Here is a 5,331-nt window from a genome sequence, read left to right as displayed (position 1 = left end):
TCCATACGGCCAAAGCCTCCTTTTCCATGTGAATATATGAACGATATGTTCTAAGCATTCACACGTAAATTAGTACAAATTAAGGAACACTCGGAGACGCCAATTTTAAGAATCATGGTTGCAATTTTCATAAGGCAAGAGTCTCAGCCAGGGGTCTGCTTGACACATTTCCTGCCGTGAATACAGTTGACGCTCTCTAAACGATCTATTTTGGCGTTTTGGCAGGGGGTCACGCCTCCCCAAGTGGAGTTTTGAACGCCCAACTCTTAAAATTACCCTAAATGCGCTTTAAATTGCGCCCAAAGACCAGAAATAACTTGAAAAATCATGATTTTTTTTTTGCTCCTTCGCTCGCAATAAGTTATAAGACGATTTTTGAAGGGAGATCTAACTACGCCCCACGACCAATTTGGTGAAAACAATATTCAAAACAAAAACTCACAATTTTTTTCTTGTTTTCATTCGCACGCACGAGCTTCCTTCAATTTTTTATCTAGAGATATTTAAGAGTATTAAATTTTGTATCTTTATTCGTTACTTTCTACTAATCGACATTCTATCACTCGATAAGCTCCATTTTCGATGAAAGTTCGAGGTTCCTTGATGTTTTTCCGTTCTCTTATTCAATTTTTAGCATCTTGCTAACTTTTGGTCAAATTTAAGCTCTGTTTGGAAAAAAATCGCGTCAAACGAGTTAACTTTTCCACTGACAATAGAGAAAGATGACCATGGTTGTGTTTTTTTGTTCTTTTTGTTCAATGTCATTATACTGTAATTGGCTTCACTCAATACACCCCTGTCTCAGTGCCCCGGTAGAACTTTTTCCCTCATGGGATGAAAAAATTCTATCAAAATGCCAATGGGGAGGAAAATTTATTGTTTCCAGCTCGAAAATTCCAGTGGGGATGGTTTTGGAGTGCAATTTTTTACATTCAGTTTCAATGGGGATAAATCATAGAGCAATTTCGCAGTGGGTTTGAAATTGTAGGATATTTTTCCACGGGGACGATTTTTTGGCCTATTTTTCCACCGGGTGGGGGGGGGGGTCCACTGGGTCTGTGATACAGGGGTGTCTCAATCCATCTCGATGAGCAATGTCGCAATTTTTTCTCTGCTCGCTTCGCTCGCGTATTTCCTAAATGTGTTCTAAAATGACCTAATTTTACTTCAATTTTTGGTATACAAATGCAACCAAAAAATGGGCGCCAGAATACAGACAAGGCCCTAAGCCAAAATTCTACTTTTACCTGCCCATCCTTGATCTACCCACCACGCTACTGTTTGGTAATCGTCATAGAGCCTTTGGATGGTGACAAACCCAACCTTTATCGTCCACACGTACCCAGCACCCATATTTGCCTAATTCCCCCCTCCGGGAGATAAGTACCTGAAAAATTGGTAAAAATTGACCGGTATCGGTATTTGAACGAAAAATTTATCTATATCGGTAATTGAGAAAAAAAGTGATCGGTATATCGGTATTACGAAGGCCCGTACGCCCCCCACTTTTAGGAAGACGTAATGTTTTGCTTTCGCTATTCTTATTTGTTCGCTGTAATTTGATTGGCAGTTGCCCATCTTCTATTTATTCAACTCTCCGATTGTAGTTGTTGATTGGCAGTTGTTATGTTTGATTGACAGGGAGTTTTTTCAGGTTCGGAAGGAGTTTTTCCGGTTCACAGTTGCTTAATTTTCAGTAATTATTAACAATAAGTTGTTATTACCAATAAGTTGTGAAATCATCCTTATTAAGAATTTAACTCACCACCAAGAATTTATTATGAATTTTTTACTTATGGTAAGTGATTAGTTGGTTATTTTAGTGGAGGGTCTATGCGTGTATATGAAGAGAAGGAAGGGGCGTTAAAAAGGTAGCTTGGGCGTAGAGAAAAATGAGACAGAATAATAGTGGATGAAATAGATGATGATGTATGAGACACAAAAGGGGTTAAAATGATCTATGGGAAAATTTGAAAGATTTGACGTTCTGATGTTGAGACAACATTGTTTGGACGTTATAACAACGTTCATTACCTGTTGGGTTTATTACGGTTCACTCGAGACAATGCATTTCTTTTGTTATTTGGACCCATATATAGGAACATTAACAAGAGCATCTAAGGCTGAAAATGGTTGAAAAAATAAGAACATTCAGCCTCAATCAAAATTTAGGTGTTCTAATAAAAGAAACATGAATGTCCTTCAAAGAAAAATAAGAAAATGCTAATGAAGTCAATCCATGATCAATCCATGGTAATCTTTTAAAAAAGGTCTCTAAATTGAAATAATTCCCAAAAAGGGGAACTTCCCATAGTCACGTGACAACTAAGCTCATGCTTTGAATAATTAATTTTGGAATACTTTCTTTGACATGTGAACTTGCATCCGTTTTTTATTTGAAGTCAATCCAACCATTTTCTCATGACTGGTAAGCTTTTTAAAAAAGGTCTAAAAATTAAAATAACTCCCAAAAAAGAGAATTTCCCATAGTCACGTGACAACTAAGCTCATATTCTGAATAATTATTTTTGGAATTTATTCCTTAGCATGTGAACTTGCATCCGTTTGTTATTTGAAGTCAATATCTTTCTTACTTGAGTTTTTATGAGCTTTTCAAAAAAGGTTCCTAAACTGAGATAACTCCCAAAAAGGGGAATTTCCCATAGTCACGTGACAACTAAGCTCATATTCTGAATTATTTTTTTTGGAATATTTTCCCAGATATGTGAACTTGCATCCGTTTGTTATTTGAAGTCGATACCTTTCTTCCTTGAGTCTTTATGAGCTTTTCAAAAAAGGTCCCTAAACTGAAATAACTCCCAAAAAGGGGAATTTCCCATAGTCACGTGACAACTAAGCTCATATTCTGAATTATTTTTTTTGGAATTTGTTCCTTAGCATGCGAACTTGCATCCGTTTGTTATTTGAAGTCAATCAAATCATTTTTAAGAAAGGTCCCTAAAATAATTGAACTTTTGAAAAGGGGAATTTCCCATAGTCACGTGACAACTAAGCTCATATTCGGAATTTTCTTTGTTGGAATGTTTTTCTTGACATGTGAACTTGCATCCGTTTGTTATTTGAAGTCGATACCTTTCTTCCTTGAGTTTTTATGAGCTTTTCAAAAAAGGTCCCTAAACTGAAATAACTCCCAAAAAGGGGAATTTCCCATAGTCACGTGACAACTAAGCTCATATTCGGAATTTTCTTTGTTGGAATGTTTTTCTTGACATGTGAACTTGCATCCGTTTGTTATTTGAAGTCAATCCAACCATTTCCTGATGACTGGTAAGCTTTATAAAAATAGTCTCTAAATTGAAATAACTCCCAAATAGGGGAATTTCCCATAGTCACGTGACAACTAAACTCATATTCTGAATTGTTTTCTTTGGAATATTTTCCTTGACATGTGAACTTGCATCCGTTTTTTATTTGAAGTCAATCCAACCATTTCCTGATGACTGGTAAGCTTTTGAAAAAGGTCCCTGAAATAATTTGAATCCCGAATAGGGGAATTCCCGTAGTTACATGACAACTAGCTCATATTCTGAATTTTTTTTTTTGGAATATCTTCCTTGACATGTGAACTTGCATCTGTTTTTTATTTGAAGTCAATTCAAGCATTTACTGACGACTGGCGAGCTTTTGAAGAAAGGTCCCTGACATGATTTGAATCCCGAATAGGGGAATTTCCCATAGTCACGTGACAACTGAGCTTATATTCTGAATTTTTTTTATTGGGATTTATTCCTTAGTATGTGTGCTTGCATCCGTTTTTTATTTCAAGTTAATATCTTTTTTCGTTAAGTTTTTATTGAGCTTTTTCGAATCCCAAATGCGAATCCCGAATCCCGAATACCGAATACCTAACTCCAGCGAATCTACCTAATTAAAATATTACATGTTTCTAGATTGATTATCTTTTCTTCGTTTGAATTTTAAGAAAATATAAAGTTTTCTTGTTGAAATTTAAACGAAAAGCTTTTTCATGTAAATATCAAATTTTCATGCCGAATTTATCGAAAATACAATCATCAAGTAAAAAAAAAGGGTAATAATTTCGTATTTTAAAAACATTATAATTTCTACGTCGGGATAAATGTAAGGAGCAGCTTTTCTTGCAGCTGATTTGGCAAAAGTAATATAAATATTTCTTTTATTTTTTTGGAGCAAGATGATAATGTCTTTTTTAGGAGTGATTTCTTGATTGAAAAGATTATATTTTAGTTAAAAAATGTCATAATGTCCAATAAAACACCCCTGTGTCTGTTAGCGTGGCAGAAAAAAGAAGAGATGTCCTCTGTTGACCAAACTAGATGCCGCTTTGCTTTTTCGCATCTTAGAATTAGCAGTTTTTAGGCGAAAAGAGAAAAAATGTCCTACACTTTTTACTTTGAAAAATCCAAACTTCAAGTATTTCCTCCCTAGTTTGTCCCATATTTGATTAACCCATCAGGGTACTGCCGATATCACAGACCATTACAAAATTTGGCTGAAATTTTGTCACCGCTGAAAAAATGCCCTGTAAGAACTATCATCCACACAGTAGGAGAAGCTCCGCCAGGGCTGTAATAGAACCACAACCCACTGGAAAATTTGGCAAAAACTTCACCCCCTGATGGAAAATACCCTATTATTTCAGCCCCACAGGGAAATCGACTTTGAATTCATCCCCATTGAAAAATTATATTTAAGAAACTGCATTCAAAACCATCCCACTGAGTTTTTGAACTCAAAAAGTATAAAAATTCTATCCCCATTGGGATTTCGAAAGAATTTTTTATCCAACTGCGGGTCTTGACACAGGGGTGTCGCATGGAGTTGAGTAAATAGTTGTGTATGAAGATTCCCTCTTCAATTGCTTATTGATTTTAATGCATTTTATACGCATTAAAATAAAATTATTAACTCATTAATTCATTATAAAGATTTTAGGTGAGGGTATTGCCAAAAGTTCACCTGAATTTATTCTTGGGAATTTATAATCTTTACAAAAAACCGGTAAAATCTATACATAAAAACGTTTGCTCGTGTTAGTTTAAAACATTTTCTGTACATTTTTTTATTCTACTAACAAAGCTCTACAAATCCTCCCATTTCTGGCTTTGAAGCATTGTGCTTCAGCACCTTCACCAGATTATCTACAACGAGACTAATTGGAGATGTTTAGAAACGATTTTTGTTTAAGGGTTGGAAACTGGACGTGCTCAAATCAATCTTCTTCAAATACATAATATATGACTTTCATTTCATTCCGTTTTGAGATTATTTTCGAAATGTTCAAAGTTTTTTTTTTCGAATGTCTAGCAACAATGGCTAGCCATTATGCCT

The sequence above is a fragment of the Clytia hemisphaerica genome, unplaced genomic scaffold (assembly GCF_902728285.1).
Source record: "Clytia hemisphaerica strain Z4C2 unplaced genomic scaffold, Clytia hemisphaerica genome assembly, whole genome shotgun sequence".
Taxonomy (NCBI): domain Eukaryota; kingdom Metazoa; phylum Cnidaria; class Hydrozoa; order Leptothecata; family Clytiidae; genus Clytia; species Clytia hemisphaerica.
This window is presented reverse-complemented; position numbering follows the sequence as displayed.